Below are 12,209 nucleotides of genomic sequence, written 5' to 3'. Positions count from 1 at the left end.
GCTAAAGTTGTATTTTATCACCCTGATACAGAGCAACTATGAAATAGAACACTATCTTTGATCTTGTTAATATTCTGCTCTGGCTGGGCACAGTGGCTCTCTCCTCTAATCCCAGCACAAGAGGATCGCTTGAGCCCAGTAGTTCAAGACCGGGCAATATAGGGAGACCCTGTCTCAAAACAAACAAACAAACAAACAAACAAAACAACTAGCAAGGCATGGTGTCTTACATCTGTAGTACCAGCTACTTGAGAGGTTGAGGTAGGAAGATTGCTTGACCCCGGGTGTTTGAGGCCTCAGTGAGCCAAGATCACACCACTGTACTTCAGCCTGGGCAAGAGAGGGAGATCCTGTCTCAAAATAATAATAATCATCATCTACTAAATAATATTTTATGTAAGTGAATTATAGTGGCTATAATTTTAGATCAGGAAGGACAGATTCGAATTCTGTGACCTTCGATGCTTTGATATGTTTTCACTCGTGTCCGTGTGAAGGGACCACCAAACAGGCTTTGTGTGAGCAACAAGGCTGTTTATTTCACCTGGGGGCAGGAAGGCTGAGTCCGAAAAGAGAGTCAGCGAAGGGAGATAGAGGTGGGACCGTTTTATAAGATTTGGTTAGGTAAAGGAAAATTACAGTCAAAGGGGGGTTGTTCTCTGGCAGGCAGGAGTGGGAGTCACAAGGTGCTCAGTGGGGGAGCTTTTTGAGCAGAATGAGCCAGGAGAAGGAATTTCACAAGGTAATGTTATCAGTTAAGGCAAGGAAACGGCCATTTTCACTTCTTTTGTGGTGGAATGTCATCAGTTAAGGCAGGAACAGGCCATTTTCACTTCTTTTGTGATTCTTCAGTTACTTCAGGCCATCTGGGCCTATACGTGCAGGTCACAGGGGATGCAATGGCTTAGCTTGGGCTCAGTGGCCTGACATATTTTACTACTCTGTGCCCTTTTTTGTTTTTTTTTTTTTGAGACGGAGTCTTGCTCTGTCACCCAGGCACCCAGGCTGGAGTGCAGTGGCACGATCTCGGCTCACTGCAAGCTCCGCCTCCCGGGGTCACGCCATTCTCCTGCCTCAGCCTCCGCAAGTAGCTGGGACTACAGGCGCCCGCCACCACGCCCGGCTAATTTTTTTTTTGTATTTTTAGTAGAGATGGGGTTTCACCGTAGTCTCGATCTCCTGATCTCGTGATCCACCCGCCTCGGCCTCCCAAAGTGCTGGGATTACAAGCGTGAGCCACCGCGCCCGGCCTTACTCTGTGCCTTACTTATCTGCAATATAAGTATATAGTATGCATATAAAAAGATGATTTTTCCGAGATTTGAACTTTTATGACTTTTTACAGCAAAACATTCTCTGTGCTTTTTTTTTATTATTATTACCTTTTCTACTGTAACTGAGTTTCTTACAGGGCCAGATTAGAAATTGGTCTTCTGTAGTCATTAGCATAAAAGCTAAAATTAGAAATCCCAGTGAGGGAACATAGAGAAGAATAGATTACCAAAGAAACAAGAGTTTAGTGATTAGCTTTATCATCTCCTTATTTGACCAAAAATTTTGCTGAACATATTAAATTTTATGATACCATAATTATATTGGCAGTTAGGAACAAAAAATTCCAGTGCCTGTCATTGTTTAATTGCAAATTAAAATTATGTTCTGAGTTGTATTTAAATCAATTTTTTAAAGGAATGGTAATGATAGATAACATTTACTGAGTGTATACCATGTGACAGGTACTATGCTAGGTAGGTAGCAAGGTCAATCATATTTAATTCTCAGAGTAACAGTACAAATTTGGTTTTATTATATGAGCCTGGAAACACACTTAACTCTGAAAAACTGATGATTTGAGCAAAAGAATTAAATCTCATAAAGTTATTGATCAAGAATATCTTAATCTACTTCTCTGCCTCAAGTCTTGGCTTTACATAACAGCTTCCAGAAAAATAAAGATGTATTATTGAAAAAAAAAAAAAGAAAAGAAAAGAAATGAAAAACCTTCAGGGAAAGCAATTAACTTTCTTCCCTTAGAGTTCAAGCACATTCTAATATAAGCAAATTATTTTTCTATCTAGATTTTCTACTTTTCCTTAACCACATTCTAAGACTATAGCCTTTCTAAATTTCATGAAAATCATAAAATATCCATTTATCAGATTTTACATGACAAATTGTCACATATACATATATGAGATTTGAAAAATATCAGTGCACAATAATTGGCAGCACTGCCTTTATTTAAACTAATGGCAAGAATAACCCAGTTATGAGAAGTCAGAACGTTTAAAATCCTGGTAAACAGTTACAGATACTTTAACTGATTGTAATGAAAATGCAGAAGGTAATGGTCACAGCACATGGCTTTGCAAATAAATGACCTGGAAAAGAATAGAAGGGAGAGGAGGGAGAGGGCTAAGGGAGAGGCTCAAGTTACACGCAGCCTGGACACTAGAGGTACTAAATCCATTGTGGTAAATGTCCCACAGTGCAATACTTCAATCTTCTTTCTTTCTGTCTTTCTTTTTGTATATATATATATTTTTTTTGGTCGAGACAGGGTTTCACCATTTTGGCCAGGCTGGTCTCGAACTCCGGACCTCAGGTGATCCACCCGCCCTGGCCTTCCAAAGTGCTGGGATTACAGGAGTAAGCCACCGCACCCGGCCAAATCTAGGGGCAGAAACCCCACGTTTCAGCCCCAATCTTCTTTCTTGTTTCTCCCTTGTCACTGCCTCAGATTTGTCATTTTGTTTGATTTTTATTTTCTTTTATTTTTTGTTTTTCTATTTGGCTGTTTTCAGGAACAAGTACTATTCAAGTCTCTATCTTTCCATTTTGTCCCTTTCACTTCTTATTCTACCATTTCTGAAAAGAAATTAGTTTCTACAATGGAACGTAGGCAGGAAGCAAGATTTTTTGTGGTTACTAAAAAAGAAAAGGTTATTATTTTTTTTTAATTGCACAAGGCAATACCCAAAATAGCTCCTCCCTTTAATAGTCTTAACACTTATAGTTTTCTGGTTGAGCTGTAAGATATTATTGCCAATAACCTTTGCTTTATTTCCAATAAAAATATAGGAACTTTAAGAGTTTCCCTTGCAGGTTTCACCTAAAGTGAGGATTAAATAATGAATCCTCCATATATGGAGAGAGAGGGCAAGCACTATAACTGATATATTTTACAATATTTAACTTTATAACTAAGCCATAGTTTTTCAATAAAACTAGAAAATAAGCAAAATAAAAATAAAAACAAATAAAACCTGGAAACTCTAAGAATATTTTAAATGATCTCTATGTAAAGCAGAAAAATAACTCAAAAATACCAAAGCATAAAGGTATTAATACAAAAAGGAGATATTCAATGTTACAAAGTAAATGCTGAAACAATAAAATTTTATCTGCATACTATTTTACAGAGTTTCTTTGATTATCTACAACAGAAATAATGAAAATGAACTAAGTATGAGACCTAACTTGGAAAAGAAATAATAAAATAAGTGAAAAGAAAATAGAAGGACACAATTACAATTCTGATCTTGGTAGAAAAAAATAAACAGAAAACATACACAATTGAGAATAAGAAATAAAAGACCACTAGAAGGGAGAAGGTATATTTAAGTGTGGAGCTAGCTGAAGCTTAATTATCCTTTTCTTCTGCCTTCTAAATGCAGAAGAAAACTCGAAGCTATGTCTTGTGATTTAAACCTTGTAAGACCATTTGGATTTAACTGGAAAATACAGATTATATTTCAAATATTCTCTCAGTAATTAAAAAACAATAACAAAGTTTTACTTTGCTTTCTTTCACAACTATGGATTGTCATTGTCAATTTCAGTTGCATATGGAATAAATTTTAAATTTAACAGTTAAAATGAGGATAACAATGTGCATTTCTAGTTTTGCCCATTATTATTATCCTGCAGATATATACAGCAAAGTATACACAAATAAAATACATAAGATCAATCTAAGATTGCTTGTTCCTGAAGGGAAATTAATCTACTTCTCAAGTTGTTATTTTATTTTTTGAGGGAAGAAAATGTCCTTCAATAGGAAGAATAATGGGAACCATTCAAAGGAGAATTTAATGTTTTGAAGTGCAAAGGCATTATGGTATACCCTTCATGCCTACCACTACATACCCTTTACTACTGTGAAAATATGTGTTCAAAACACATATTTTAATGTCAAAATCATCCAATAGTTTTCAAAGCAAGTGCTTCATTTTATGTCAGAGAACATTTGCTTAATCTTTGAGGTTTGGTTATTTGTATTGTATTTGTGCATGTCTCAAGAAATACAAGGTTCATATGATCAAATGCAATACTTTCAATTGAGAAAATTGCACAGTGTTTCTTTTCTTTATGATATCATAAAGTATATGCAAAAGCTATAAACCTAAGCCCTAATTAGCATATTGTATCAATTAAACAGTGAAGATTAGATAATAAATGAGTCATTACACATGTCAGAAAAATGAGAGAAAGGTATTTGCATCAGGCCCTTCCCTACAGACTCTTTTGATGTCTATCTGAAATAAATATGATGAGATAAATTCCATGTTGATCATAAAAGGGAAATGATTTTGTTTTTTATTTTTATTTTAGTGTTCTTCCTTGTATAGATACCTTGTAAAAAATGTTATATTTTACACAGAATAATGAATAGTCTATAGTTATACATACCAACCACATGGGCATTGTATTGGCAAACAAAGAAATCTTTGGTCAATTGACTTAAAATACATGTAAATAATACTTTTCTGGCTTTGATCTTCTACAACAATCTGGAAATTGTGTTATATAATTCTCAAATTATGTAGCAATTCTAAGAGATCGGTGAGAGATTTAAAGCAATTTTATTTGTAATTTATGTATTAAATATTCATGTCTAGTTCATTAAACTTAGTAAAATTAACTTTTGAAGAGCATCGCACACTCAACAAGTATACTTTAATAATCACTAAAACATAAAAAATATGTAAAGGTGTAAATGACCCTTTAGAAAAGAACTTCAACTTAAGAAAATATTTTAATGGCTTTATATTTTCTTGCATTTCAAAATGGTTTGTAGACACAAAAACAAAATATGAAAACATATTAGGATATTTGTAAAATTACATTTAATTTTTGTAAATCTGATTCAAAACCAAAGACTTGTAGTGCTGAAGAGGATTGTTTTACCAAAATTGCATGCAATTTTTTTTTACATTTTATTCTAACTTCCTAGTCCAATTGATAATACACATCACCTACACAAATAAGTTTTTAAACCATTTAAAACATGTTTCATACATTTTAAATACATAACACATGAAATGTGTTCAATATAATGCAGTAGTACAAATAGAGTGCTTCAGTAAAATACAGATAGTGATTATAGAGCATTATCGGAAAAACTAGAACAGTAATCAAATGGTATGGTTTATAAAATCTAATGTGCAAACGTTTCAAGGTGAGGCAAGTTTTAATGTATTTTCTTCTTTTTCATGAAAATAATTATTTATTTAAAGAGAGGCTCACATTACACTGAAGTTTTAAATGTTTAAGGTCTAGAAAACTCTCAAGACTATTTATAAATTAACTGAGTGCCTAAAACAAGCAATTATCCAAATAACCTCAAACATTTCAAATGAGTTTATCCAAATCTTAAAATGTTGAAATGATGATCCTCAAAAGGACTTAACCAGACCCTTGCAAAAGAAAGGGAGGTGTGAAATGTTTAGAGAAGAATGTGATTTTCTTAGTAAATCAAACTTTGAAGGCTCTTCAGTTGTAGCCATTGCTAGAGAGTCATGGTAAAGCTTCTTATTAACTTGGAGATCACAAACTTTCATAGAAAATAGATAATTCTTCAAGACCATAGAGTCTCAGTTAACTGTGATAATGATGTTAACCACATATATAATTTAAAATTGTTGAGTGGCATATTTATGAAGTGAAAGGAAACAGGTGAAATTAATTTTAGTATTCAAAATATCATGTTACCATATAATCAGCATAAAAATTATTGAAGCTATATGACATACTTTTTCAACTAAGTTTTGAAATCTAGTGTGTATTTTACACTTACACATATCTGAATTTGTGTTGGACAATGTGTCACTATGATGTATGAGTGAAACTTCAGTGTCAGAAAGTTACATATCATATGCATCTGAAATTCTCTGATCTGAGAGAATAAAGCTCACTCTCACTTTGACTATTCCATTACTTTTCTTTTGTTAAACATGTTTGGATTATGCTCTCTGTTTAGATGTTATTTCATTAAACTAGTGAATTTTTGTCGTTTGCAGCCTTTGATAGATTAGAGGATCCTTCAATAATTCAGATGTACTTTAATTTCATTATTTATCCATATTTGATTCTGCATATCTTCACAAGCAGCCTAGACACTGGATTTTCAATCTAGTTTCCTAAAGCCTAAGGGCCATTGCTAAAATCTCCAAACATCAAAAATACTGAGTCACAATGTCAAAACTTTTCTGATTATAGAAGATTCCAGTTTCAAAGACAGCTTTTTTCATAGAGATGAAAGCCAAAAAAAAAAAAATCATCCTATAGTATTTCAATATAAATATTTTGAGAAGTTTTTCTCTGAAGATAATTGTTTACAATTAAAAATTGTCAATATTAAAAAAATGCAATTACCATGGATTAAAAATAGATGATACATCTGAATAGTAAAATACATTAATGTATGGAATAGTTATATGTCATATATTCCCAGCAATGGAGATTCTATTTGTCGATTTTGATTATGAATGGTTGAAATTTCCCGTTTATTCTTTACCTCAAAATACTGTCCTGTAATTACAATTTCATTGTGCTAGCATTAACTGTTAGAATGATTTCCAAATTTGTTTGTATGCTACTAGGACATAAGATGTCATGAAAGTTACAATCCTTTGAATATAATTTTCTATTTAAAATGTTTTATTCACAGTAGTATTTTTTGAACATTATAGATAAGAAAAAGAGGTTAAAAAACATGACCTTTCATTTGTCACTGTTTGGCTTTTGCATTGTGAAAGATATGTTTAACCTTTTATTTCCTAGAGCAGAAACTATATAAAGGTATGTGAGTTGTGTAATAACTATAAGTGAGCTCCTTACGCCTCCAGGAAAGTACTCTGACATTCACTATTTAAGGCTTCAAATTTGTGCTCTTGTAAAGGTCAGAGAGCAAAGAACATTTTCAAGGCACTTAGTAAGTGGAGGAAAATCTTTGCAATTTGTTGAATGCTTCTTTTAAAAGAAATTTAATATTTTCTGAGCGTTAAACCAATACAAATGCATGTAATTTGTTAACATCACAATAAAAATATCTTTCAGGAAGAGTTGATCCATAAGGAATCTTTGTGACATGTAAACTTAGAATCAAAAATTTAATTACAGAGAAAATATTAGGCGTCTCTCAAAAGTCTGTATCACCATTTCTGGCATTACAATTTCAATTCCCAAACATACCCAAAAGAATTTAATATATTCTACACTGTTAATCAAGTGCTTGGTCACAATGATAATACAAACCAATATGCCAGAAAATCTCTGTTAGTATATTCCAAATCCATTTTTTCTTAGTAATTTTAGGCTTTCAAAGACAAAACAAAACCCCAAAACCCTGCCAACAACAAATAAGCCATCAAGAAAAAAAAAAAAAAAACATTTTCAGATTGTTTATGAACACATGGTGCTAGCCTTTCAGGGAATAACTCTATTAACTAGTTGCTCTTTTGTTTTGTTTAAACATACTGTTAGCTCAGCTATATGTCAAAATATTCCTTAAGCTTAAAATAAGGTAGTGTTTTATATTTCATTTCTAATAAGAAAAAAATATATAACTTTTTGTGTTTAGCAGTGGTGTTTGCATGAACAATTTAAATTATAACAAAAGAACTTTGTTTCCAGAAGAAATATATACACATTGGAAGGTTCCATATTTGCCCATCAAAGGAAGTAGCTGCCATATTTTATTATATACACCAATCTCTCTCTTTCTATCTATGCCCTGGTCTCTAAATGCATATGCAAATGTAAATTACAATAAATGTGAATAAAATTCTTTTTAAAAAATTGCAGGTTTGAGTGATACCATTACTCTCGCAATATTATTAACACAAAACCATGAAGTGATTTTTAATTGTTCCCTCTAAATTTTACCATTTATGGAGATTTTCCTCAAGTAACTGATTCTTCCAACATAAAGTTTCTAACATTAGTTGTTTTTGTTTATTTTTCAATCTTTTCACTGACAGTTGATAAACTCACTACTTCATGTCATTTCTTTTAGTTCCCAGTTTTGGAAAATTATAAAAAATAAATTTATATTTTTAAGTATATACAGAGGTGGCAAAATATAAAGAAAGCAAGAAGTAATAAGAAAAGTTAAAGTATTTGTTGTCATTCCAGGAGGAGAAGAGAGAAATAATCTTATAAGGCCTCTTGAAGGGCAGGCCATAAACCTGGCAATGTTGTATTTTTCGGGCTGGAAGTTTGCTTTGTCATTATTCATTACATTATCCTTTATGTATTGTGTACTTTTCTATATGCGTATAATATGTCTCAGTACAAAGAATTTAAACATTCATGTTCTCTCCAGCGGAAAAGGACATCAAATATAAGAAGAAAAATATCACACAATTCTCAGACTTCTCTAAAACAGAGCTCAATGTGAAAAGAGTGAAAAAAATTTCAGAGTTCAGAAAAATAAAACAAACCTAATCACTGCATTTCCTTCATTTACAAAGAGTATAGATATGCCTAAAAATTCACAACATTGCATACTACCTTTTAAAAAGAAAGCTATTTGATAATAAGTTAAATAACACAAGATAAAGTGATTGAGATAGATTGGTAATGAAGATGAAATTGTAGAACTAAAACATGTGGAAGCTACAGATACAGATCAAATTGTAGAGTTTTGTACATACATCCAGATGAGCTAACTTATACCATAGTAATATTTGCTGAAATATCTCAATGGCTTAGCACAACAAACAGTATTCATTTCTACTACATTAATACATAGATATAGGTCGGCAGGGGACAGTGCCTGTGGAAGTTCCTCAGACCACTAGCCTGAGGAAAGTCTTCAGTGGAGCTTTGGTATTATGGTATGGAAGCCCGAGTTGACTGAGGCCAGAATAGAAATTACAATTGTACCATATGTTTGGAAAAGAGTACTAGAAATACTTATCAGTGTTACTAACGTTTACCATAATTGTGAAAATTTAAAATGTAAAATTAAAAATATAAATAACAAAATTTGGCAGAACAATAGCGAGATGAAAGTAAAGCAAAACACGTTAATGTCCTCATTTTTCATAGCAGAAAAGCAGTAGAGCTTGTAAAACTGGAAAAAAATGAGTTACAAATGAAAACAATTCCAAAAGTAATAATTTATAAATTCTTCAAGGTCAGAGAATTCTGTTGCAATATAACGTCTCTTGTTTTCAATATTTAGTATTTTAATATTTAATTTTGATTACAAAATGTATTTGCCAGTATTTATCTGCATTATCAGAAGTACCAGAGACATTTTGATAATTTTAAAATGAGTTTTCATAAATATTATATTATATAAATAAAAAACTTTTACTTACATTTAGAAGGATTATGATAAAATGAAGAAAGGATTCAGCGGGGAGGCCGGGCGTGCAGGCTCACGTCTGTAATCCCAGCACTTTGGGAGGCTGACGGAGTTCAAGACCGGGCTGGCCAACATGGTGAAAACCCGTCTCTACTAAAAATACAAAAAAAAAAAAAAAAAAAAATTAGCTTGACATGGTGGTGGGCACCTGTAATTCCAGCTACTTGGGAGGCTGAGGCAGGAGAATTGCTTGAACCTGTCAGGTGGAGGTTGCAGTAAGCTGAGATCGCACCATTGCACTCCAGCCTGGGCAACAAGCGAGAAGCTCTGAGAAAAAAAAAAAAAAAAAAAAAGAGAGAGAGAGAGCAAGAGAGAGAGAGAATTCAGTGTAAAATTCTGAGCAATAGTTCTAAAATTATGCAATATTTTCAAGAAAATAATGTTCAAGATTAATACACAGAAATTCATTATAAAGTCATGGAAGCTTAATCATGTTTGTAATATCAAGTCCAAAATTCTATCTTTGCCTATTCACTGCAGTTTTAGCAATCAATGAAGACTATGACATCCTTAGAATATTTTTCACCCAAAACGAGTTCTTAGACTATCAAGATAGAACAAGAAAAATTAGAATCAAATGTGTATTTGAGAAGATCAATAGAAGAACATGGTTTTAAATTATCATCCCTCTGTGAGAGATACCCACTTTTATCTGTCTATATTTTCTCGGCTTTGTTAATGCAATATTTAAAATCATGCAACATATGCCTTGGATTATGTTAATCGGATTATGTGCTGATGTGTCTTGGAAAACTATGATATATTGATAAAAATTTGACTTTTCATTTTGAAAAATAATACACTCAGGAAAAAAGTTTTAAGTAGTCTATATTAAAATGTTAATTGAAAAACAGAAAATTCTCTATTTTCTTTGGTCCATTAATGTTGCCATTTATATTATAAAGTTGTCTTGAATTTTCTGTCATTTTGATCATGCCTTTTATTACCATTATAAAGTGATTAAAAAAATAAAGTGATTGACTTTTTTCAACTGTATTGCTATAATTAAAATACCTTTTATTACGCTTTTTAGTGTACATGTGAGTGTATTAATAAAAACTCTTTAGGTACTTTTAATTAATTTGTACTTCAATGAAAAGATGTTGCTGAAATTGTAATTTGTAGTGTAAGGGGCATTATAATGTTTGAAAAGCATTTTCTGAAAATAATAATAGACAATAACAATACTGCTCTACAATAGTACAAGTACCATATTAAGTGCAAAACTGAAAATTAATGAGACAAACTTAAAGTTAAAACTTAGTAGTATAAATTAGAAATTCAGAAATTTCTTAATATTTCCAAAATTTTGATATTTTCACATTTATGCTCATGCCTCAAAACAACGTATGTCATTTCTTTTTCTACTCCAACCATTAATTATTCTGAATGATAGACTATTCAGTATATATATGTGTACACATATCTATACATGTATGTAATAACTGTCATGTGTATACAGACATATTGTTTACTAATACAGCTATAAGAGCCTTTACCATCGTGGGTAACATAATAAGGGCTGTTGTTTTTTTCATTATTTTCTGTATGCCTACTTACATACTTTATAAGTGCTTAATTGATATGGCTTGGTGTGTCCCCACCCAAATCTCATCTTGAACTGTAGCTCCTATCATTCCCATGTGTTGTGGGAGGGACCTGGTGGGAGATAACTGAATCATGGGGGCAATTTCCCCAAACTCATCTCATGGTAGTGAATAAATCTCACGGATATGATGGTTTAATCAGAGGTTTCCCCTTTGCCTTGGTTCTCATTCTCTCCTGTCTGCTGCCACGTAAGACATCCCTTTCGCCTTCTGCCATTATTGTGAGGCCACCCCAGCCATGTGGAACTGTGAGTCCATTAAACCTCTTTTTCTTTAAAAATTACCCAGTCTTGGGTAGGTATTTATCAGCAGCATGAAAAAAGACTAATACATTAATATACAATTATTAATAATAATTACTTTCTATATTCTCATGAGAAAAACAGAAAAAAACTGATATTCCAGGAGATCCATGTTGATTCCAATCCATATGCTATTGCAGATCTTGAGACTCTCTTCCTACATGCAAAAAAGTACAATGAAGAAATGTGTACGTTATATAGAGAAAGACATGCAAGATGCATGATTTACTAATATGTTTAAAGATTTCTGGTTTATATAATACTAAGGGGAACAACCCCTTGACACCATGCATAAATTTGGAGTAGGATAATACCTTGATGTGGGCAAGATGTATCTTAATCTATGAAATGTAAACTAGGGTGGGAGAATCAAAGAAACTCAATCAATGAAGAAAGATAAAGCTTTGATAGTAAAATACATTGTACCTGAACTTTAGCCAATATATTATCACTGTTAATAACAATTCAGGCATCCCCTAAGCTTGGTGAACATACATTTTACAAAGATGATATTTTCCTAGTGAGTGTAAATTTCTAGGTTCTGCTTCAGATTAGTGAGAAGGCTTTAGCTGTGCTGACATGTTGTTTCACCTCTCTCCAAACTTATACTCTAGCCCAGTGGTCCCCAAACGCTGGGCAACA

Source organism: Nomascus leucogenys, chromosome 22a (assembly GCF_006542625.1).
Source record: "Nomascus leucogenys isolate Asia chromosome 22a, Asia_NLE_v1, whole genome shotgun sequence".
Lineage (NCBI taxonomy): Eukaryota > Metazoa > Chordata > Mammalia > Primates > Hylobatidae > Nomascus > Nomascus leucogenys.
This window is presented reverse-complemented; position numbering follows the sequence as displayed.